The 26,536-nt window shown below is 43.8% G+C and overlaps 1 pseudogene; it reads right to left on the bottom strand.

Annotated features, from left to right (window-relative positions):
* On the bottom strand, positions 1–24,655 carry LOC121161126 (annotated as a pseudogene).
* Positions 24,656–26,536: the final 1,881 nt, after the last annotated feature.

The following is a 26,536-nucleotide window of genomic DNA, read 5'->3' as shown; positions in this document are numbered from 1 at the left end:
TCACTTTGACTGCAATGTCATCAGCTGCACGTGACACTCCTTCCTGGGTGATCCTTTCATAAGTGGTCCCAGGAACACCTTCTCCTCTAGCCTGGAAGCAGCTATGGCCAAACTTGGAGGTGATGTTGATGAACTTCAGGTCAACCTTCTCCAGAGCCCACCCTTTGGTCTGCATGAGCACACAATTGTGCAAGGTGAGTAGCCACTTCTTAGCTCCCACCATACAGCCTTTTAGCATGACCAAGTCATTGGTTACTTCAAGTAAGGGACAAAGCCACCCACCCACATGATCGATGCTCTTGCTGGACAGGTGCCAGCCAGTGGAGACATTGTTCATCACCCAGCTACCCCTTATCAGACAGGTTTGCCCAATCTTGGAGATTTTTGTTGATCTCTGCATGGTGATGGTAGCACTCTGTCCTGCCTGCTCCCAGAGAAGACCAGACATGCAGTGTGCCACTCCCCAGTACAGACAACCTTGTGTGGCCCTCAGTGGGTCTTGCTGGGAAGCTTCTTGGTGTGCCAACAGTTGCTGATCCCTTTGTAGCCTTTGTTCTTGGTCATCCCAATGACATTGTTCACCTCATCCTGTCCAAACATTTGAATCACAGTGATCTGCTGCTCCAGCTGGTCACCAGACCTGGGCTAGTTTTCCAGCCACGATGCTCCCATTCACCTGGGTCTCCATTACATAGGCCTTCTGCTTTGCAGCAGGTGTGGGTGATGATCCAGGTGACCTGGTGACATGCTGCTGAAATGCTTCTCCAGCTGCTTGTCAACATCGCCCTGCCACTTCCTGACCTACTTGTTGAAGCCCATCTTCTTGGACTTATCCCAGCAACTCTTGTAGAAGCATCTTTTGTGCTCATGATCAATGTGCTCAACAAAGGCCTTGAAGGTGCAGGGGGCTTGAAGGGTCTATGTGCTCCACGATGTGTCCCCACAGCTTACCTTTTGTTCACCTTAGATCCTAGTCTGCCACTTCCCACACAATGTGACGGCCTGTAGTGCAGGAAGGCCGTGCAGTGCACAGACACGGAGCAGTCATTCTTGCGGAATCTCTTCACATTTTTATGCTACCTGCTGCTGTATTTCCAGGGTGCGGAGCCCACAGACCACATCTGGGAGTGGAGAATTTCCTCAAAGACACCTTGCTGAGAAAGTAAAGCCCAAGCAACAACTGAATCACAGCGCTGAAAGTCTACTTCCTAATCTGTCCATTGATTGAGTCTGCTCTTTTTGTTTTAATTTAGAAGTTTGGTTTCTTAAAACCAAAACCAAACCATCACCACCAAAAAAAAAAAATCCTGAGTTTTGCTTCTTTTTGTTTATTTCTGCTGTAACCTTTGTTATCCCATTCCTTCTGCTTTCTTGTCCTTAAGCTCTTCTCTAGCTCTTGTTGCTTGGATGTGCTTACCACTATTAACTTCCCTCTTAGGACTCATTGTCCTGCAGTCTCTGTTTTCATTTGTTTCAAGATACTTTATATTTCTCATTTTGATTTCTTCCTTGATCTCTAGGCTGTTCAGAAGTATCATTTTTTTCAGATATTTGTTAATGTTCTAGCTTTCCTTGAAGTTTTGTGCACTGTGTAGGAGACATATTCAATAGGATTCCAAACATCTTAGACTTGTTAGTGCTGCTCTGTGTCCAACTTGTGTTAGACTAGGTTCCAAGTGTAAATGAGAGACACGTGTATTCTGCTTCAGAGAGGTAGAATGATCAGTAGGTATCTGTTATGTCCATGCAGTCTGAGCTGTTGTTTAAGTCCATTTCCTCACTGACGTGTCTATATGCTCAATTTATTAATGAAAATGGAACACTGAAGCATCCTATTAAAATACTCCTGTGTATTGCAGTTTTGCCAATGTTTCCTTTATATGCTGTAATTGTTTTGTCTCTGGTGAACTAAGCTTTTAAAACATGTCTGTGTCTAACAACTTTTGACTCAAATCTTGTCTGTTATGGATAGTTAATCTTAACTCTTGGTTACCATTTTTGCAGAGCACCTTTTTCCATCTTTTTCAGCATCTGTATGTATATCCTTAAATCTAAAGCCAGCCTCCTATACAGAGTATGTACTAGATTACTTTCCTAAACACTTTCAGTCACTTCACATCTCTTGTTTGCAGAGTTAAATCCATTTACATTTAGCACAGTTATGCATACGGAAGCACTCCTGCTGCCAAAATTGATTCCCTCCCCTCTTTTACTGTCTTGTATCCCTTGTGGATTCTTTATTATTGCAATGTTGTCATTCCTTTCCCTGTGTCATGTGTATTTTTGGAAGCATTTTGTGATATCATGGGGCTTATGTAAAATATTTTATGGATACTATAGTCTATTTTAAGCCAGAAACAACTTAATTTCAACCATAAGCATAAGCTTGATACTTGTTCTTTCCTGTATACACTTTGTTACTGATGTCACAGTTTACATCTTTTTATGATAAATATGAATTAATGTGTTTACAGCTAGTCATCTACAATACTTTCTCTTATTACTTGTATAGTAGAATTACCACTTACCTACCACTATTATACCATCACAATATTCCATATTTGCCTGTCTATCTTGATCGGTACGTTTTACATTTCCACGTGCTTTATCTTGCTGCTGAGCAACATTTTGTTTTCACTTGAACAACTCTCACTAGCAGTTTTTGAAAGGTAGATCTAGTGAAGAGAAAATCCCACAGCCTCTGTTTCCTTGCCAAGCCTTTTCTCTCTGTTTCAATGCCATTTTTTTCCCAGGGATAATCAGGTTCTACTTTCAGTACTGTAAATTTACTACCACATTGCTTCCAGACCTGCCAGGGTCTTGTTAAGAAAATTGCTGATAACCTTATAGGCAGTTGCTTTTACATGATGAATCTTTTCACTTCAAAATGGCCACGGTAGCCTGAACTGGGCTAGGCTAAACCTAGGAGCCAGAACACCACCCACATTTGCAACTTAGTTGGCAGGGTCCTGAATACTTGGGTCATGTGATGCCGTTTCAGGCACATTAGCAAGACACTGATTGGAAATAGAGCAGCCAAGACTCAAACTGGCACACATATGGAACGCCAGCAGCATGACAGGAGGTAGCTTAACCCGAAACATGACAACACTGGCCCCTCTCTCCTGTCTTCCAGATACACCTGCTTACCCATCTACTTTTCGCCAACTGATAGCAACGTGCAGCTGTCGCCAGAAGCTGAGTGTGTGCCAATGCCATGCTCTCAGACTACTAAAACCATGTGCCCAAAGCAATCTCCTCCTAACCCACCCCCCCCCCCGGTCCCAGGGATTCTGTGGGAAAAACAGCATATACAGTCGCACGGCCAACCAACACCCACTCACATCTCAGGTCACTCAGCCTTCCACTCTATTCCCCTTCACACAGGACACCCCTGGCCACTCTTCCTAAAAGGAGACTTTCATGTCCTCTGTCTTCTCATCCTTTCATTTGCTCCATATCACTACCCACTATGTGGCATGAAATAGATTATTTGCTCATTGCTTATGTCCATCACTAGTGTTTAATTCCTAGAGACAGGCAGTTCTGCCTTCTTTCCTGTAACTGCCTAGCACTTGGGTGCGGGTGAGGGTGGTGGAAGGTGCAAGGAAAGCTTGGCCAATGGCAGGCACTCAGATGGACAGTTCATAACTGACTTTCCTCCCCACGTCATCTGAGAGCAGGCTTTGCTTGCTTCTCCTTGACCTTCCCATCCTTTCCACGTGTCCCACAGCACACTGGAAACATTCTCCACCCTGGCCAACAGCCCTGCAAACTCACCTCTAATGAACATTCCCTACCTCATGGAAACATGGAATTCTCATCTTCTCATCCCCCACAAAAGATTCTGCTCATTTTCTCCCTTGTAGTTAAAATCCAAGTGTTTTCAATTGGGTCTAGAAGTCAGAGCTATAGCTATCTTAAAGTTGATAAGAAGTGTTTTACCCAATGTTAGGCTCCCCAGATTACAATCTCTGATGTTAGATCCCATCTGTTAAGGGGAGGGGGAGGAATAAATGAAACAGCACAGGCTTCAAAGTCAGACACTTCTAGGTCTGAATCCCAGCTGTCACTTACTCCCGGTTGGGTGGCGTTGGGCAAGCTATTGAGCCTCTCTAAACACCAGCCAAATGCTTAGCACTACATCTGGTACAGTTATCTCTATACCGCATGCACTAACAAATGACACCTATTACCATTTAACCTGCTATCTGTCTTGTAGAAAAATTCACTCACTTAGAAGGGGCGATAAGGCAGGCCTCTCTCCAAATAGTTCATTGCTGCTCAAAAGAATTTCATTGTTCCCTTTGGTGGAGATGGTATCTGTGGCAGGAAGCTGCATATCCACTTAGCCCACGCATCATACCACTATGGGGAAGTCTGGGCGCCCTGCTGTTCAGGGATAGCAGAAACTCATTTTCTGGAGAGTTCCTTCTGCTATTTGCCTCTAGGTACCCCGTTTGCTGATGTTTGAGGGAATTTTAGCTTACCTTAGTCCCTAGCTACATTTTTGGGGGTACCGTGTTTGAGTGATACACAACCATGTTCATTTAAAAAGCATAAGTTTTACATGGTATCAATAACTATGTAAACAGCAATCAAACTGGCATCAACTATCCTTATTTAGGATGTGGTTCAGTGAGTGTGAAGGCTTCAAGAGCTTCCACACCGTAAGAACTGTGGTGACAGGCTACTTCACATTTATTCTTTTATATACTCCTACTTCATTTAATTGAAATTCTGTTGCCCAGTGTCATGCATTGCATGCAGACATGTGACACAAAGCCCTGAGGGCCTAGAGATCCACAAACCCAGTCTCTAGTTCTAATCTCCCATTACTAGCTTGCATGCTCTGAGCAGCTCAGTGTGCTCCTTAGGTCTCCATCCTCTGTGAAATTATGAGGTCACTTGAGGAGCTGTTCAGTGGCCAGCTTTTCATCACTGCAACAGAACACCTAAGAAACTACTGATGCAAGAAAGAGGTTTATTCAGACTCAGTTTTGCAAGTTTCCAGCCCAAGACCAAGCAGCCCAACAGGTTCTGCCTCCTGTGATGGCATTCCTTCTGAGCAAAGTCCCAGAGCAGCACAGAACACCAGGTGGCAAGAGGGAGCATAGGACCATGTCATCCCTTGTAAAGCCACCAGGACTCAAGCACGGGTTCCCTCTAATGGGGTAGACCAAGGCAATTGCTTCCCAAATAGGCCTCACCTCTTGGTACCATTAACATGTGTCTTGGGGTTGGACTTGTGCATCATTTTCAGAGGCACAGACTTGTCAAGCAATAGCATTCTGACCATGGCTCGCCAAAGTGCATACCCTCTTCAGGCAAAATCAACACTCATTTTGTCTTTAATAATCCCAAGGTGTTATCTCAGTCTGGTCTTAATTCCAAAGTCTCGTGTGAGACTCGAGGCAAACTCTTTGATCGGTGAGTCTACACAAACCCAAGTTCCACACTTTCCAGCACACTAGAGCAGAACAGACTCACAGTACATATATTTTCCCACTTCCAAACTGGAACAGCAAACAAGTGGAAAGAAGTAATCCAACCAAAGCAACATGGAAACCCAGTGGGGCAGGCATTAAACCCTAAGGCTCCATGGCTGACATCTCGGTTGGGTAGGCTCCTATGGGCTTAGATAGCCTATTCTGGCTTCAGTTCTTCAGGGCTAGAGTCAGCTCTGCAGCTGGACACTGCTCCAGTGGGGGAACTTCCCCAAAGGGGTTCTGCTTAATGGCTCTAGCCCTTGGGCAGGTCCCTGTCTGGGCTGCCAGCTTGTCCAAGACATCCTCAGAAAGTTATGTGCAGGCCTGTCTCTGTACCCTGCTGCTTTCTGAGGCTGTGCACTGGCTTCTCCTGGCCGACTGCCTTTTGCTGTTTTTGCTGAACCATCCTTGAGTCTCCAACCACTTTCACTCCCATCACTTCACTAGGGGTAGTCCCATTGGGGCCCCATGTGGCACAATGCTGTGGCACAATGTGGCCTGGCTTCCCAGGCTTGTCTTTGAAACCCAGGTGGAAGCTGCAAGGATGCAATAATTCTTGGATCCTGCACGTCTGCAAACCAGCACTGCATGCAAGCTGCCACCAAGGTCGCCTGCCTGCGCCAGCCATTGCTGGGCCCACCTGCCTCACTTACTGATCCAACACAAGGCAGCAAACCCTGCTAAGGTGGTCTTGGCCAGCTAAGCTCGTGCCACGGCACCTCCCTTTCAGGCTCCTTGCTACACTGGGAGGGCTGCCTCCTTGACTGTGATCTTCATCCCACTGTCTTGCCAATTAGCATGCAGCCATCTGCTAACTGTACTCATCTCTTTAGGAAGCAGTTTCTCTACTATAAGGTTCCAATCCTGCTCACACTGCTTGTTCCTCATTCCTTCCCTGGACAGCCTGCCAATTGATTCCCAATCTTTCTTTCCTGCTGCTAGTTCTCAATGTAAAATGGACCAAAAGTGGACAAGCTACATGCCCCCATCTGGATGCTTGGCTATTTTTCAAATCACCACCACTCAAGCAACATAGTCATTATTTTTCAACCTGAGCTCCCACAAAGTCGCAGACATGAACGTAATAAAGTCAGCTTCTTTGCCATGGTGAGACAAGGACGGCTTTTGGCTCAACTCCCAAGACAATCCACATTTCCACTTCAAACCTTGTCCATATGGCCTGTTCTGCACATCAGGATTTTATGCTTTTAAAGCCTCTTCAGATATACCCGTAATGCTCCACTCCCAGCATTCCAGGCCTTCTCTAAGTGCTCCTCACACTCACATAACCTTTTCCGGTGTGTGCTTTCAAAACCTCCCCCACATTCCAGGTCCTGTGCATAGTTAGGCCCCCACTTCCAGTACCACTTTCCTGCTTCTGTCAGGTATCTGTTATGACAGAATGCCTAACAAGAATCTAGCAAGAATCAGCTTGCTGTGGCTCATGGATCTGGAGCCCACAGTCCAAGATGGAGCGGTTCCGTTGCCTTGACCTCCAGTGCTCATCAGCTTGTGGCTGGGAGTTCCTCACAAGGTATCATGTCGCTCTCTTGCCACCATGGTCACTGGGCTCCCACCTTTATTTAGCATCTAATCCAACATAACCACTTCCCAAATGTTCCACTACCTCAATTAGATGAAGCTTCTACCTTCTTAGTACTATGAGCACAGGATTCTGGGAACTCAATGGGAGTAGAAGCCAAATCATGTCCAAACCACGCAGTCCCTTAAAGGCCCCTTCTAGATAGAAGTCCACATACCAAATTTCTGCCCTAGGGAAAAATAACTCATGTTCCTGGTCTTTACAAAGTCCACCAACTGCAACTTTGAACATCTAACTCAATTTCCTATATTTTTATAAGTTGAACATTTCAAACACAATGTCTTTTCTGAAAAATTACCAGATCAATATGCATACTTATGTAAATAGTGAGCTGAATGCCACGATATAATTGTCCACAGGTCATGACACAAAACTGTATGTCCCTGATTTATACATGACCATTACCTGGAAAGAAATTCTTTTCGGAAACAGGAATATTCCAGCTGGAATTTCTTCAAAATCTCTGCGAGTCTGATGAAATTTTTCTCAAGAGATTCTTTGCTCAGCATTATTCAGCACAGATTCAGCTTCTCTTCCATGCCACATTGGAATTCCTACAAGGAAAGTCAGAAAGCAAAGACCATCACACCGATACTAAAATCAGAGCAAATCACAGAAGCAAAATAAAATGCTGGACAACCCCAGGGTTGTCACTATTATTGGATTTCTAATTCCTATCAAAAGAGGTATCAAATCGCAAGACTCATTATCTTACTGGTTGATTATTGAAATTTAACAAGGGTGTCTTAAGTGCCTAAAATTGGGTTTCATTTGCTTCTTCTCCGGTGGATTCCTGAGTATTCCTTCCTTTAATCATGAGAGGTGCTTCAGAATCAAATCAGACAAGGTGACAGAGCAAGAATCCCAAGCTACAGGTCTGATCCGGCCTGAATTTCCCCAGCTGCAGCCACACAGTGTAAGGAGGATGGAACCCACCATCCAGGACTCAGTGCCACCTTGAATGCCTGCTTAGCCAGTACTGCCTGACAGACATCTCCTAGGTCTCCGTCCCCTTGAATACCTGGTTACGCAGCACTACCATAAACCTCCTAGATCTCAACCCCCTTAAGGCCCACTAGCCTAACTAAGCTTAGTAACCTTCAGGCTTAAACTGTGCTCTGTCAACCCCTCCCCCCCCCCCAGGCATGTATCCTTGGTAGTCACATACAGCCCCATCTACCAATCCCCTCTCCCCTCACCCCAAGGCCAGAAAACAAGCCTCTCCCCTTTGTTCTCTCTCTGCTCTGCTCTCTCTTTCTGCCCCACATTATCTCCTTCACTGAAATAAAGGCCTCCCCTGCTGTATTAGGTGTCTTGGATTTGTGAAAAAAGCGAACACTGAGCTTCCCCCCACCCACACTCACCCCCACAAAAAAGAATGAAACAAGAGAGTGCCATAGAATTAACCTTGTGGGTTATCATCCTGAAAAAGTAACATTTAAGGACATAATTTACATTAGCAAATATGTGAAATTTATATTCCAGAATTTGAGTTTTTCTTTAGCTTCACTTTAGTGGCTGATGGAAGTTCAGGAGTAGTTCATCAATCCACAAACAGAGAAAGGACTGGAGCTTTTGGTCTAGCTGTTCCATTATTGGTTGGATCAGGGTGTCCCAAAGCAGAGTGCCTAGGTTCAAGGACCAGCTTTGTTGCCAGTTCTAGTGCTCTGCTAAGGTATACCCCAGCAGCCAACAAGTGATGGGTCAGGTACCTGGGTCCCTGCCACCCACAGCAGACCTGGGCTGTGACCCACCTAGCTCCAGAGATCGAGGGAATCTGTTTCTTTTTGTTCTGTGAAGTTTCTAAAAGGCAGTTAAGATCAAAGAAGATGGATAGATTAAGATGTCTTCTTACACGTTTCTTTTCTAATAAAGCTGGAAATAGCTACTTATGAAGTTCCCTTTTTCCTGCACTCTGATCCTTAGATGATAAAACTATTCTGAGGAGTATGATTTAATATATCAACTTTCACATACTTAAAGGGCAGAAGATGAGACAGACACCGATCGAGAGACAAAGATCTTGCACCCACCAACTCGTTCTTCAAATGCTTTCAACGGCTGAGGCCGGACAATCTGAAACATGGTGCCCGAATTCCACCCAGGAATCCTCCACTGGCCCAAAAACCTGAGCTGTCATCCCTGCTCCCAGACACACTGGCAGGAAGCAAGATTAGAAGTAAAGTACCTGGGACTCCAACAAGTACTCTGGCGTAGGATACATACGTTCCCAAGACTTACCCCACTGCATCTCAACACCTGGCACAGGAATCAGACTTTCACGCAATAATCTGTGATGGGGTGCAGCCACACCTGCTTCTCCGGGTAACTGACAGCACAGAAACAGTGTTTCTGAACCTTGCCCTTCCTACCTCCTCCCAAGCCATTTAAGTAAACTTAATGCATGAAACCGGTCCAGAGGCTCCTTGCCTGTGCCCTTCCCCTCCTGCCTCCTGAGCCAATCAACTTCACTGACAGATGGAAATGGCCCCATGCACTTGGCCCTTCCTGCCCCCTACTGTGCTAAGTCAGGATAGTTAACTACAGGAAAATTTCGGCCTATGGCAGCTCCCTTCCTGCCTCCCACACTTTAATGCATGGAAACGTTGTTCTGTATGGCTCTTAATCTGATTGGAGGATGAGAGCATGAAGATCCCTGATTTTGGTGCCTCAGCATAGTAGCTCCTGGAGTGCAGCAGAAGCTGCTGTTGCCAAACTTGGGCAGTAAAGACTTCTCTGTACAGACTAAGCTAGAAAAGGATCAACTTTGGAAAGGTTGGGGGAGAGCCTCCTCTTTGCCTGGGAGGGTTCACTTGGGTCTCCAGCACTGGGAAGCATTTGGACTCGGCAAACGGGTGGGAGGCCATCATCCACAGATGTTAGATCTGCCAGTACACACACGGCATGTAGTAGCAGCTCTTCAGGTGCAGCTGTGACTGCCTCTCTCTCGTTTGGTCTCTCCTACGAACAGCAGCCTCTCCGGAGCCATCCTCATGCCCTGAGATGACCAGCTGATTAAACTGCACTGCTGCTCCTCTTCTTCCCAAGAGGCCCATACCCCTGTCACCCTCACAAAGAATTCTCTCTGTTATGAAAACAGAGCTCAGGGATTTTTCTAATTGGGATTTTCTTCACTGAGTACCTCTGAGGAGCCTTGCAGAATCCTCCTGAATTCTAAAAAAAAAAAAAAAGCCATCCGTCTTTTCTGCCTAGGTTGGCCCCAACCACTTACTTCATCTTAAGGAAAACTAATTTATCTAATGGATAACGTTGGTAAGTGGGAGCTAAAAACTGTTATGAACCAGGTGTTGATAACAGGGGCAGTTGAAGACTGAGAGGGAAGAAAAGTGGGTGGTGCCCCATCCATTGAAATAGACTGCTTTCTCGTCTCCCTCCCACACCCTGCAGACTCCCAGATGATTCACAAAGCACATCCGCCCACACTTTTCTCAGTCTGAGATCTTCCTTCAAAAAGTTTGTGGAAAATGGAATTAAAATACATCTACTGTGAAGTCAAAAAACAAACCCCATGCCCTGTATTCTCACACTACACACTTTCCGTAAACTGAAGACCCTCGCGTGTCTATTGTGTTCACCCTTCCTCTTCCTATCTGTCAAATCAAGGACTCTAAGAATCTTATTTCCAGATGCCAACTGGAAAGCAAACTTTGAACTCCTCCAGGAATAAACTTCAGAGCAAAAGCTTTGGCTGGCTGATGACCCCTCATTTGGAAATCCAAAACTTTGAGTGGGCATCTTGACTTCATTATCTCAGAGGACTGAGGATAAAAACACACAGCCCGTGACAGATTTGCCACAGTCTGTGAGTCTGGCTTGCTTTCAGAAACACAGTGAAATGATGAGCAGTGGAAACAAAATGTCACAGAAGCATGGGGCTCGGCAGTGTCCAGGGCTTCCTGAGACAGCAGCAGAGAGAGAGACAACATATGTTACCTCCGCATCCCTGGCTCACAACAGCTTTTGCCCACAAGGCATCCTTCCTCTCCTTTCAAGGTCTGTCACAGCTGTCAATAAGAGGACAGTCCTATATATCTATTATCCACAGATGTGGAGAGACCATTACACCAACAAAAAGTAACCTGCTAAATAAAGCATTTCCTAAGATAACAAGTAACGGGAGCAGAAAATGCAAAAGAGCAAGATGAATGGGTCCCTGGGACGGGAAAGAGCAAGGTTTCATCCCCCAAAAGGCTTTTGACTCTTTTCTCTAGTGTTGTAACAATAATTACTGAATCTGCAAAAGAGAAAATGGTTTTAAAAGTCCTAACTCACTGCTGCCACTTTGAAGTTTCTGGAAGAATTGAGATGGCAGAACAGCGTAAGGACATGTCTGAACAGACGGAGACACATTAGCCAGGGTGAAGCAGAGAGGGCACATTCCAGGAAACAGGAGAGGACAGAATGACAGCAGAGGGGCATCTGGAGACTGATGGACACAGGAAAGCAGCAGAAGCAAAGAGGTGGTGTTGCAGTGACCAGACATCCTAGTAGCATTCAGGCAGCAGGGATCTGAGCTGTGCCACTGGCCAAAACTCCACCAGCAACCCCACATGGCAAGGGAAAATCACCAGGAACTCAGGAGGGAAACCCAGACAAAGAATTGCCTGTCCTGCTGGTCTGTTTGATTTAACCAGGAGCAGAGATCTCAAACAGAAGAGCAGATCTCAAACAGGCAGTGTGGAAACAGGATGGATGTCACAGCCCAGTGTGCCCCTTAGAGCTGAATCACCATGATCTTGTATAAGGAGGCAAAGGCTATGGGGCAGGACTGTGTATGCACTATGCTGAGAGTGAATTCATTTTGGGCTCAATGAATTGCAATGATGTGGCATCCAGCAGGATCTACCCAAAATACGTATGGGTAGCCCCCAGATCTAATGGCCAGCAGATCAAGAATTCCAGCAGTGACACTTCAGGCACCATTTTGTACAGTGTGGCAAAGGCATTGAGAATGTAGGGACAACAGTAAGCCACACATACACTGAGCTGGGAGAGAACTTACTGAGTTCAATACATTGCATTAGTCCCATGGGGAAAATACTGATTTTGGCATCATACAGGTCCAAAACAGGTCCGTGTGGCTCTCAGACCTAATGACCAACAGGTTCTGGCAAGCCCAGCACCAACAATAATCTAGCTATTTAGGATGCCTGGTGTCTCCTAATCCTGAGAACTGTGTGAACAAGAAGTGGGAAAACCATTGTACAGATAACAATGCATCCTCAGCACAGGATCGTAGGAAGTAGGGTGCTGAGCCAGGAGCTGGGGCTATGGAGACTATGGTGGAAGACTAACATAAGAGCCAAACTCTGAAACTCGTTGGACAGAGTAGCACAAGTAACTGCAAGCAAAGAACCGGTTACCAACTACAATGAGTAAAATTGAACTACAGACCTGTTTTTGAGACACAGCTTAGAAACCTGCCCCAAGGAGAAGAATCTGCTAGCCAGATGTGTAATTACCAAGAACAATAGATGTGACAAAGGCACAATGAATATTACAGAAGACTCCCTTGCAAAGGAGCAAAAGCCTTTGCCAACCTCAGAGTTAACAGAGGAAGACATCGAGAAAATAGGGGTTACAGAATTCAAAATACTTGTTTTAAAGCTTCTTATCAACAATGAGAAGCACATGCAGGAATTTAAGCAATATGTCTCACAGGAAATAGCAATGCTGAAGGACACAACAGAACAAATTAAAAATTCAGTGGAAAGTCTCAATAATAGAATGAAGCATGCAGAAGAAGGAATCTCAGAATTGGAAGACATTTCTTGTCACAACGGGGAAACAATCAAAAAGCTGGAAACAGAGTTAGGTCAAGCTAAAAAAAAATTCAAGAATTGAAAAGACACTATTAAAAGGCCAAATGTAAGTTATGGGAGTTCCAGAAAGTGCATAAAGAGAAGCTGGGTTTAAACATGTATTTAATGAAATCATTTTTTAAAACCCCCTTCCTAATCTGGAGAAAGAATTTGGAAACAACATCCAGGAGGGGCACAGAACTCCCAACAGGGTTGGGTAAAGCAGTTTGCACCATGACATATGATAACCAAGTTCTCATCAATCAAACATGAGCTTGAGGAAGACCGTTAAATGGGCTTGTGAAAAAAAAATATCAACTGACACAGAGGAGTGGCAATTAAATGTACAGCTGATCTCCCACAGGAAATGCTACAGGCCAGAAGAGAAGTGCAGCAACATATTCCAGAATCTAAAAGCAAAAAATTGCCAGTCCAGGATAACATACCCAGCAAAGCTTCCCTTGGTCTTTGAAAATGAAATAAAATTCTTCCACAGTAAAGTTAAAAGAATATGCCTCTTCCAAACTTGCCCTACAAAGAATATTTAAAGATGTTCTCTTGATAGAGAAGAGGAATAGCACCCACCAAAACCAAAGGCAAATGCGAAGAACATTCCAGTAAAATATGAACACATATTTCTAAATGACAGAACCAAATTACCACTTATTTATATTTACCCTGCATGTAAATGGATTAAACTCCTCAAACATCACATTTTAGTAGACTATTAAAAACACAAAGCCCATCTATTTGTTGCCTATAGGAGACACATCTAAGAAAGATCAGCAGAAACTCATGGATTTTGATGTTTTTGTTTTTAGTTTCATTTCTTCAAAACACTTCTCACTAAATTCTTCAATGACTCATAGATCATATAGTAGCATCACTTTCTTCAAGAAGGTTCTTGATTTTCTTTTTCATTTCTTTAGCGGTACATTAGTCATTCAGTAGCAGGTATTTAACTTCATAGCATTGCAAATTTTTTTCTTCCTGTTGTTGATTCTGTTTTGTGGTTTTTCATTAAGAGGATGTGTAGTAACTGAGTAATGGAGACCTCAGATTGAGGCTCAATGTACATGGTTGATCCTATGAACAACCAAGAATATACAGATTTTTTTTTTTTTTGAAGTTCCAATTCATAGAGCACACACTTCCATAAACCCACAGTAGAGCCTGGCTGTAGCTTTCAGCCATAGCTTGAACACAAACCTTTCCCTCAGGCTACGAGTCTACAGACATGGATTCTAAAGCAATCAGCAAGCTGTGGACCTCCACTGAACACTACACTGCTGCCTGGTGGGGGAGGCAGATGACCTGGACAGCAATTTCTACTGGTACTACCTACCTGTGCAAACTGAGCGAGAACAAGCTCGGCATGCAAAGACTTTCCTCCTCCCGAGATGATACTGCTAGTCTCTCCGCTAACAGACAGCTGGATTCCATTTCTGGAAAATAGAGACAGTAGCGAAGTTGCATTAGGGGCGCAGCTGACATTCTGTGTGAAGTCACCAGCGAGTGCTCATCATCCAGCCATCAGCAAGCACCATGTGTGCCCAGGACTGTGTGGGGACACTAGACAATAGGAAGAAAAATCCTTTTTAAAGACAAAAAGGTAATAAAACAGTTGCTGTTGTCCAGGTGATACAGAGTAGAGACTCCAAGAGGTCATAAGAAAAGTGTCCTCCCCACTTAAAAAAAAAAGTAGAAGTAGAGCCAGCAAGAGCACAGCAGGTAAAATCACAAATATCCCATGGAGACACTAGTTCAAGTCCCAGCTGCTCCATTGCCAACGTATCTCTCTGCTGAAGCGCCTGGGAAAGCAGTGGGAGATGGTGCAAGGGTTTGGATTTGGCCATGTCTACCAACTAGGCAGTGAACAAGCAGGTGGAAGATTTCTGTCTCTCCCCCTAATTCTACCTTTCAGATATACAAATAGGTAGGTAGATAGATATAGCTAGGTATCTTAAAAATTAGAGATTTTCACTAAAAATCTAGATTTCTAATTCATCTTCCAGGATTAGAAGATACTGGCGCACAGGGCCATGTGATTCTGATGTAACAAAGAGTGGAGCTGGACAGAGTGGCCTCCTCTGCCTTTGAGTGGGTACTGCCATCGCCTCATTTGCCACCTACACAACTGACACCTTTGTAAAAATCGCCATTTTGTAATGTTTGAGCAAAAGGTCCAGACAATGAAGGCTGGAGGTGTAATTTCACCCTAAGACCAGCAGTACCGGAGACAAGAGAAGTGCTTAGTCAATGCTTAATGAGGGCTGGCAAGGATGGAGCAAGGTGCAAAGACCCACATTTGGGAGAACCTGTTTAGCCACTGCTATCTTAACAGCATTACTCAGAGAATACCATGGTGAAGAGGTGAAGTAGTACCATATTCAGTACCCTGGTCAAGGTTGACATGGAAACATAATACACAGGGAAGGGAAGAATACTAATGACACTCTTTCTTTACATCCCTGCCTTGGGCTGTGTTCTTCCTCTGTCTCTGAGCCACTACACCCAGCAACTCTGCAGCCAGCACTTTTTGTGACCAGGTAGAAAAAGGTCATAGGATACAGGGAAGAACAGAATGTTGCCATTCATCTATCCGGCTGTTCAGCAGCCAATCAAATTAGGTAGTCAATAACCTGCGGGATATAATCTTTCCCAAAACAACGACTGTGTATTTGTGTAGTTCTCCATTAAATTTCTACCTCCATTTCTAGCGAGTGACCGGTAGCCTGGCACGCATCTAATACTGGCTGCATCTATGTCTGAACACCACCAAACTTTAGGCAGGAAACGTGCCAACTTCTCCCAGATGGAGAAGCCACCAGCAGTCATCACTCAGAACACGCTTGTGAAGGTCTAAAAAGGGAAGCCTGTGACATCACAAGAGAGTCATATCTTTCCACATTGGTGCAGATACCCCAATGACCTGTGACGGGGAGAGAGCCAGCCAATCCCACAGGCCCCCATGAGGGAGGGATGGTACCAACCTTCCGTATGCTTGCATCTTTATTAAGCAAAGTGTCCTCATATGTGTGCAACTGCATCTGAAAAGGAAGCAGATGGAAGGCGGGCCACTGGGACACTGCTGTGCTAAAAGCACAGGGTTTTACAAAATCATTGCAGGAACGAAAACACATTTCTGAATCCTCACAAATGTGCCCAGTTTTCCACCCCACAGAGAACTTTGCCATCCTGCCTCAAAGTGACACTTCTGTAGGATCTGCTGTCCACACTTAAGCCAGCAAGTAAAGCAGAGCTCCAGCTAATGGGGGCTCACCGCAGGTCACATCAGGCAGGACTTAGCTGCTTCTCAGATTCACTCAACCCCTCTAGTCCTGCCCACAGGTCCATACGTGCTGGAGTAAGAGGATTCATGGTTTTCACTTTCTTGGAGAAAATTTACTGCTACAGGGGACACAGACATGGATTTCAGGAGAACACTCAGAGGATTTTTTTCCTCCTTTCAAACACATAAGTTAGAGGGCCAGCATTGTGGAACAGAGGGTTGGGTCACTGTCTGCCACTCCACAGCCCATATTGATACTGCTGCAATTCCTGGCTGCTCCACTACCCTACCAATCCAGCCTCCTGCTAATTCAGCTTGGAAAGCAGCAGAAAACCGTTTGAATACTTGGGACCCTGCTCCCATGTTGGGGATGCAGATGGTGTTCTAGCCATTTCTGCCATTTGGGGAGTAAGCTAATGGATGGAAAATCTCTTTCTCCCTGAGAGAGAGAGAGAGAGAGAGAGAGAGAGAGAGAGAGAGAGAGAGAGAGAGAGAGAGAGAGAGAGAGAGAGAGACCGACAGACATTAGAAAGCACCAAGATTTCTTCCAGAGAATTCTAAGCACAGATCAGTTTTTTCAAACCAAAGCAGGCTTGTTAGTACATGCCGTATTCAATTACCAAATGCACGCATTGAGTGCACTGAGAACCAGGGGAAACAACGAACACAGTTAGCAGTGTGAGCATCATCGTAACCGCATGATTGGGCGTCTCTCATAGTTCTAAAATTACTCCCAATCATCTGATTCCAAAAGGCTGATGGAATAGATCAAATTAGCAAACCCATGAAATAGATGAGAAATTGGAGACTTAAGCTTACCCAGTCGCGTGGGGAATAAAGGTTGCAGAAGGAGAATACAGTATCTGTGTTCATGTCTTTCCCTCTTTCCACTAGTTTATCACAGTTGTATTTCCCAAAGGCAACTGCTCCCAGTATAGGATTCATTTCTATGTACAAATTACATTCAGTGTCATGCATGTACACGTATATACACACATGAATTTTGGCTACTGCTAAGAAACTCAAAGTTTTACGCATAGATACAGAACAGATAGTGAAAGCAGAAAGCCTTGTAAAAACACAAAGGAAGGCAAAAATAAATGAAATATTTGTGGAAAAACAGCAGGACCCAGTTGCTACTCATTAATGACCACCTTGAACATCCCGCTCCTAATTCTCCAACTGAAAGACAGACTGGTTGGCTGAATTAAAAAACAAGAAATGAAAAACAAAAATATCACTCATCTATATGCTCCCTACAAGAAACATCATCTCACCAACTAAGATACACACAGATTGAAAGTAAAAGCCTGGAAGTATATATACCCCACATTAAGGGAAACAGAAAAGTAGCCATCCTAATGTCCGATTAAACAGGCTGTAACGCAAAAGTTGTTAAGAAACAAAGAAGAGCATTATGTAATGATTGTGAAATCAATTCAACAGGAAGAGGTGGTGACAGTAAATATGCATGCACAAGTGCTAGGGCACTTTTTTCTTTATCTTATTTTTAATTACTTATTTTGGATGTTATTTACATAGTTGAGAAGGATGTATGCCTATGAGGACTACTAATTAGGGTGGAGAGGGTCAAGGCATGTCAGAAGGTGGGCGGGACATTGTTGGTTTCATGGTTCCAAGGTTGAAAACTTCTTTTCAAGGACTAAAGGCTAACAACACCCAAGACATTTGCTGCCAAAGCTTGGCCATGAAGAGTTGTCCAACTTATTCTGCTTTCTACCCTCTGGCATGGCACTCAGTGTCCTCTGCAGCCCAAAATGAACCGGCTGACATGTCCTCCATGTGCAGCTGAACATGCCAACCACTGAACCGGCATCAGCAATTGAGGCAGTTTAGTCCCAGTGTATACATTTCAAAGTCAGACCACAAATCCTGTAATTTTCCCTGAGGCTGAAATTTTGAGTCCAGTGGTCCAGTCAGGGATCCCCCAAGAAACCTTGCCTGGGGTGACCCCAGACCTAATTTCTGTGTGTACCGGCTACTGCAGGGTCAGTTTAGTCCATCACCGCCATCAACCTATATACACACCCTGGTGATTGCAGTTGCCTAGTCAGTTCTGTCCTCAGTCCCATGTCCCATGCAAACCAACAGTTGCTGCAGCCTAGCCCAATCTAGCCCCCACGAACGTAGCCCTTATGCACACCAGTGGAAACTGCAGCCTTGTCAGGGCAAGCCCTATAATCCCTCTAGGACTACTGCCAGCCCTGGTTCCTGCATTTGATGGTATATGCAGCAGACTAGTCCAGTCCATCCTTCATCCCATCCAGCTCTCATATACAGCTATGAGAACTTCAGCTTAACTCAGCCCATACCTTCCCACACATATGCTGAAGGGTGCTTGCTGTCTTGCACAGCCTCATCTGTTCCCAGCCCTGGCTGACATGCTCATCAGCAGGAGCTGCAGGTCAGCAGAGGAGGGACATTCAGTTTACAAAACAAATGTTAGTGGGTTTAAAGGGAGATTAAAACTCCAATTTAATAATTGGGGACTTCAACAACCCAATTTCACCAGTGGACAGATCAACCAGATTTTTTTTTTTAAAGAAAGGAACCCAACATGATAGACAAATGGAGCTGTTATCTATAGAATAACTCATCCCACAGTTGCAGAATACACATTCTTTTCATCAATGCGTGGAGCTTGTTCTAAGACCAATCATATGGTAGGACACAAAGTAAAATGTTATAGTTATACCATAAATCTTTCCTAACCACAAGGTAATAAATCAGGAAATTCACAACAAATTCTCAAAACATATGTCGATACATGGAGACTGAATAGCGCATCACAGAAGAAATCAAAATTGAAAACAAACAACAACAAAAAAAACTTCTGGAAATGAATAAAGATAACAATGTAAAACAGCAAAACTTACAGGATCCAGCAAAAACAGTATTAAAGGGGAAGTGTAAAGTAATTACTGCCTGCATCAAGAAGTTGGAAAGTCATCAAATAATTCATCTAAAAATGAATCTCAAGGATCTAGAGAAACAAGAACCAAACCCAAAAATTTTATGAGGAAATGAGTAGATAAAATGTAAAAAACTTGAGCAAGAGGAAGCAAGAAGCAGCAATAAGAAAAAGCCCTCCCCAAATACAAAAGATCAGTGAAATAAAAAGCTTCTGAAAACAAACAAAATTAATACACCACTGGCTCAATGAGCTGAAAAATCAGGGAGGAAAAAGGAAGAGACCCAAAGTAATGAATCAGATTTTTCTAAAAAGGAGCTAGCTGTTAACGGCTGACATTATAGGAGTTATCAGGATTAACCGTCAACAGATGTAGGCCAATAAATTGGAAAATAAAGAAATTAATAGATCCTGGACACATGAAATCTACCAAAATTGAATCATGAAGATACAGAAAGCCGGAATTAACCAACATCTACAATGTAGATTCGATCAGCAATAAAGTCCCTCCTAACAAGACAAAATCCGGCACCAGATGGCTTTACTGCTGAATTCTAACTAAGTTTTCAAGAATGAATTGTAATTTTTCACAAACTATTTCTACAAGGCCAGCATTATTTTAATTCTGAAACCAGAAAAATAAAATAGAAATTTATAGACCAACAGCCCTGATGAACATAGACACAAAAATCCTCAACTTGCTAATCATATCCAACAACTCATCAGAAAGATCATCTGCCTGGACCAAGTGGGATTTATCTCTGGTATGTGTAGTGATTCAATATACACACGTGAACAAATGCGATATAGCACATTAACAAACTGAGGAATAGAGCCCCTTAAGACCCCATGCTGGGGTGCGGGGAGGGGGCCTGCTCTAGCCTCGCCCCGTCTCTCCCCCTGTGGATGGCTTAGAGGAAAGTACTAACCTCTTTCTCCCTTACCTACCCTAGCTCTTCCCAGCCCATCTTTGTCTGAAATCCTCACCTTCCGAATAAACCTTGCCACTTTGTAAGCTCTGCTAGTGCCTGTGTTTCGAATACTTTTTAAGTAAGGGACAAGAACCTAGAAAATAAATATTAAGCCCTAAACTAGACCACAACGTCTCCTCCTGCAGTTTAGTCCAAGCAGCCCTTGGGGAATGTTGTATGTTCTGTTTTATCTTTCCCTCCCTGCACCTGGCCTCTGATGCTGCTGTTTTCTCAAGGTCTGGGATGTGGGGAATGGTGTTCAGAAGGCAAGTGGAAGCCTTCCCTGACTGATTCCATTGACAATTGACCACAGACGCCATATCGTGTGGCAGCATCCACACTTTCCCATTTCTTTCTCCAGCAATGGTGGTGGGTTAGTAATTGCTCAGTCTCTCCCAAACCACATACCACTGGGGTCTACCCAGCAGTATTCCCTGACACTAACAAGGTATGCCCTGAAGGACCTAGTCCTGATACCAATACCCAATCAAGTGCCTTGAATGCAAGTGCTGGTTATCACTAGGTCCTAGTATCACACAGTCTCCCTCTCTTACCATACAGTTCCCTTGCCCTGCTGTTACGAGAGCAAATTGCTTACATAAAGCAACTCACTGGATGGAGGGAGAGGTACAGCTTGTTTGGTGAGGGTCCCTCATCACTGACACTTCCCACTGGACCCATGAGGTCATTCGTTTCCCTTACAAAGAACATCCAGATATCCTGTCTCAAGGGGTTTCTTTTCCACAAGTCCAGGCATGGGGTAAAAAAGCAACTACAACCTGCTTGGAGCCTGAAGACTGACCAACTGAAGGCCACCAGTCAACCAAGCACCAGCATAACTGGGAACTGGCACTTAAGCACAACATCCACCGCTCAGCCTCATCCTCAGTCCCTTTACCTGATCCCTTGGGAAGCCCAGAGATTACGTGATAGCTTCCTGGCTCCTCGTGCTGTGCTTTGGATTAAGCAACTTGTTTCTCCCACTAGCCCAGTGCCAGTTTTAGGGGTTCGATAGCGAAGCCTCCAGTCTGTATTACTCTCAGGACTCGCAGCTCAGGATGTTATAGTAAAGTTCTTTCCATGCCTTCCAGCCATCCTAACTTCTGAGTGTCCAACAGCTCCCTGGCAAAGTTCACCTCCACTCTGTCAAGTACTTGAGTTTCAGGATTTTCTCAATCATATTGCCCATCCCTGCTCAGTTATCAAAAATGCCAACCAATTCAGAACCTGCAGGTTGACCTCAATCAGTGCCAACCACCTAAATTCAATCTCCCTCCCTCACACTTCAAAGAAATATGTTTTCATGTGTCATCTCTCAGCGAAGGGTTGGCCCTTTGCTGCTCATCTAGCATCTAATCAGGAAATAAGAGACCAAAATGGCAACCTGAAAAATATTGTCCCAGTAGGTCTTTTTTATTCCCCTTTTTTATTCCACTGGATCTGGGAGAATGAGACTGAGAAACAGTATAGCATTTTCAACGCCTACACATTTCCTTCAAAAAAGTCTTCTCTCCTGTTTTAGTATTCCGAGACAAGAACCCAATTATGCAAATGTGTCTTGTGTTTTGGATTCCATCTAGGATATTGTTTAAATAATTTCACGTTTAGGATATAATTGGGCTAAAATTTAATTGCTGTAATATTAACATGGTGCCTGGTGATTAATACAGGAATTATTTGGATTTCATATCCTATTTTAAGTAATTTTATCACTTTAAAAAAATTCGAACTGGGCCCGGCACGGTGGTGCAAGTGGTTAAGGTCCTCGCCTTGCACGCCCGGGATCCCATATGGGTGCCGGTTCTATCCCGGCAGCCCCGCTTCCCTTCCAGCTCCCTGCCTGTGGCCCGGGAAAGCAGTCGAGGATGGCCCAAAGCTTTGGGACCCTGCACCCGCCTGGGAGACCCGGAAGAGGCTCCTGGCTTCGGATCGGCATAGCATCGGCCGTTGTGCTCACTTGGGGAGTGAATCATCGGATGGAAGATCTTCCTCTCTGTCTCTCTCTGTATATCCGCCTTTCCAATGAGAAAATAATAAAAATAAAAATTAAAAAAAAATTCGAACTGCTAGTCATCCTGAACTTTTTGGCCATTAAATAAACTGATTCAAAATTGAAAATAGTTTTTGAAGCCTTACATGCTTATAAACAGTTGATCTTGAAGATTTTTCCTACTTCATGGTAATATTAAGGTTCTCAATCAACTATATAAGAATATTTTAGTTTTTCACAGTATCATTGAATTGAAGACCTACATTGGGTAGATGAAACCTACTTTTAGAAAAGCTGGAAGGCAGGATCAAGCCACCGTACATTTTTTCAGACATTCTCTTACATATATAGAAGCACTATGATCATGCCAGAATAAAATAAAATTTCTTTGTACTTAATACTTCATATGGATGATGATCATCTCATAGCAACATCAAAGTAGGCCTTTAAGAAACACTATTTCCTTTTTATTAGAGGCTATTATGCACTCCCAATATTTTTTCGTTAAAAATTATACAAAAACTGGCTGCAGACATTTGCGAGACATATTTTTATCTACTATGCAAAGTTACATGAGATCTGTAAACATTCCACTCGTTAGAAACACGAGGTAAGCTTAGTTAGCACAGGCTATCTTATCACAATATGCAAGGAACAACTGTGGTTACTTTTTAAGTCCTGGATATATTTTCCCATGATGTGAAAGTCATTAGGGTGTTCAGATTCACAGTATATTTTCCCAACATCCAAGTTTGGAGAAATAAGTGGGAAAAAAAGAAAAGATTAAAAACCAACCAGTTCCATGACACCTGACAGTTGTTCCTTTGTTATTGTCACAAACACTCTGGCTTAAGAGGAAGATTTTAATTAGCATATCAAGGCTCCCTGCAACCATATTTTCAAATTCCCTGTATTTCTTCATTTCATATATATATATAAAAGATTTTTTATTTTATTGGAAAGGCAGATATACAGAGAGGAGGAGAGACAGAGAGGAAGATCTTGCATCTACTAACTCACTCCTCAAGTGGCCGCAACAGCCAGAGCTGAGTCGATCCAAAGCCAGGAGCCAAGAGCTTCTTCTGGGTCTCCCACATGGGTGCAGAGTCCCAAGCCTTTGGGCTGTCCTCGACTGCTTTCCCAGGCCACAAGCAGGGAACTGGATGGAAAGCAGGCTTGTGGGACATGAACCAGCACCTATATGGGAACAGGCACGTACAATGCAAGGACTTTAGCCGCTAGGCTGCTGTGCTGGGCCCAGTTTCATATGTTGATGTGCAAGTCTAGTAGCTTTGTGATACTTAGAAAAATGCTGAATATGACTCAGCAAGTAACTCACAGGATTAGAAGAAAATTTTTGTAAAATTTTGTTTCAAGTATTGTGGCAACAGTATAATAGTGAAATACTATGGAAAGATAAAAACCTGAATAAAAACTGAAAGAGTACTTCAACAGGTGCAGAGACAGCATTTGATAGAATGCAATATGCTCTTATGATTAAAAACCTTAAGCAAACTGAGTATAGAAGGGACATTTCCCAACACAATCATAGCAATATGAGACAAATTCACATCCTAGCGTATGAGGAAGCGTCAGAAGCATTTCCACTAAGATCCAGAACCAGACAAGGATGCGTTTTCACCGCAGCTATTTAATATTGTTCCAGAATATTCATCCAGAGCTTTTAGACAAGACAGACAGAGGGACACAAATGGGAAATCAGCAAGTCCAACTGTACCTGTTTGCAGATAATATCCTGTACACAACGAACCAAACGACTTCACTAAGAGATTACTGAAACTCAAGAGTTTGGCAAAATTGCCAGATATAAAAAATCAACACACAAGGATCAATCGCCTTTGTGCACACACACACACACACACACACACACACACACACACACACACACAGTCACAGTTGAGAAGGGATTTCAAGATCAGTGTCACAATAGCTACCAAAACTATATACCTAGCGATAAGTTTCACCAAGAAAGTGAAAAATCACTACAATGAAAATTATAAAGCAGTTAAGAAACAGATACAGTGGTAATAGAAACCATGTTGCTAAGTGAAAGACAAAGACGCCAAAACTACAAAAGACTGTTCACATGCAATGTCCACAAGAGCTGTGCACACCCAGAAAACACATTAGTGAATATCTAGTTTTGCAGGCGGAGTAACTAGGAGAGTAACAGAGTGTAAGGTCTTAAACTTGATTTTGGTGATGTTGCACACCTGGACAGACTAAAACCCAGTGACCTCTATCCTTCAAGTGGATTTTATGTGACACGAATTACATATTACATATCAGTGAGGTTGTTACAAGAGAATCTGCCTCTTCAGTCATCCAAACATTTGTAGAGTGCAAACATCAGAATTTACCAAAAAAGGCAGTTTGTCGATTGCTCATTTACAACTTCACAGAATAATAACTGGTTAGACAGAGGGAATAATTTACCAGAATTTGAGAAGGGCTTACTTGGCATTCCGCCTCCGTTTTAGACAACGCTTCAATCTTCTTTTCCAGTTCATCTATCTGCACAATGTTCCGAATATTCTAATAAAAGACAGCAGTGCTAGCTTCAGTACCCAAAGTAAAAGAGTGTCACATTCAGAGTCTCCCTAGCGAGTGCCATCCCACATGACCACTCCATTGCATTTGTCCATGACCACCCTGAAGCATGCTAGAGCGGGGGTCATGTGCCTGCCTCTGCAGCTTTGCCCCTGGTCCATTCTGCAGCCAACACCCTGGGCTGGCCAGCCCTGCCTAGGAGCAGGTGAGCTGCAGCCTTGAGGCTCCAGGTTTGCTGTCTGCCCCATCTGGAATGCTCTTTCCCTGATAAAGCCCCTTCCCAGTTTGTAATCAGAGGATGACATCACAATGCTGCTTTCCCTACCCACCCCAGTTCAAACGGCACTGTCGTCTCTTGTTTTAACCACAGCACTGGTTACCATCTCACCCAGGAGTACCCCAGGGTTACTTTGCTTCTTCTGTCCTCAGCAGCTCCCATAAGTGCCTGCACACCAAGGTTTTTCAATTTTTCTTTCATTTGAATTTTTAAAAGTTGGCCACTTGCATGGATAATTGCAAAAGTAACAAAGTCTCTGTCCAACATAAAAATCCCACCTTCTCTTCAACCATATAAGCGTAACAACCCAACTTGTTTAAAACTATCTTTATATATAGCCACCCTCTCAAAATGTGCAATGTCTGGAATATTAACTAGCATAATGTTTAATGTGCATGTGAAATGTGTGAAGCATTAGTTAATGAAATGTAATTGCATATAACTTAGAGTAAGGACCAGTACTGAGAGGTGTGTCAGCACTTGTTTGAACTAGAACGAGCTTGTAAGATGTATACAACAACATAGTGTTTAGCCTTCCCTTCCCACCCCCCCTGCCCCCCACCGACTGGTCTGTAAGTGAGAGACACAAGAAAAGCTGGAGACAGAGCCCCACTGAGTATAAGAAGGGGTTCAGTTGAGCAGACTAGATTGTTGAGGAAGGAGACCCTTTCTAAGTGCGCTGAGGTGGAGCCTGAGAGAGCCGGGCACTGCTCTGTGCACCCTCCCCTGGGAGATGACCACCTCCTCACTGTCCTTCCTGGCACTCCCCTTCCAGGAACTGTAAAATAAGTGAGCCCCAGGGACCCAGGACATGCCCTCCAACGGGAGACTAAGAGGTTATGGGACCTTCAGGTAAGGGGATGATAAGGACTTAGTATTAAATGTGAATTAGGTGACAAAGTAGAATTTGAATTAAGTGTGTTGTTTGCATAAGAATAAAGCACTGAAAGGCAGATCTGGCAAGTCTCTTAACCCCTCATAACAAACCTTCATTTGACAAACCAACAGGTTTTTTGTCCCCTAGGAGCCTGAGTCAACACATAGGCATGCCTCATCTCCCTACATTTGCTTCTGCCAATGTCTGTGGATTACAACGTACCTCTTCCTGCAGTGTCCGAATCTTAAGAACCAGAGCTCGGTTTTCTGTCTCCTGATTTGTTGTGAGGAAATGGGAAAGAATTTAATTGACAAAATATTTTACACACAGTTACCCCCTAAGGCATTTGACATTCCTTCTCTTTAACCAACTTCATAAAGTGACAATGACAACATTTTGATGAGCTTAGACTGAATGTTTCCACTATGGGGTTCAGCCTGGGCTTGCAGTCTTGGGGCATCTGTACGGAGTCACTGTTCCTAGAGCCAACCTAACTACACAACAGGAACAAGCAGCTGCTTCCCCACTACTTTGCGAACACACACTTCAAATAGTTGTAAACTCCACTATTGAAACCGCCCTTGGAACCAGACAGCTTATATTGAAGTTATTCCCAGTTGCAATGTCACCACAGAGCATGCACATAAAAGCTACTTCATAATTAACAACCCCAAATAAAGAAATGTCAGAAGGTGATGCATTCTAGGACAAG

The sequence above is a fragment of the Ochotona curzoniae genome, unplaced genomic scaffold (genome assembly GCF_017591425.1).
Source record: "Ochotona curzoniae isolate NIBS_2020 unplaced genomic scaffold, NIBS_Ocur_1.0 contig_4645, whole genome shotgun sequence".
Lineage (NCBI taxonomy): Eukaryota > Metazoa > Chordata > Mammalia > Lagomorpha > Ochotonidae > Ochotona > Ochotona curzoniae.
Note: the sequence above shows the minus strand (reverse complement) of the source record. Positions and strands in the feature narration are given on the sequence as shown.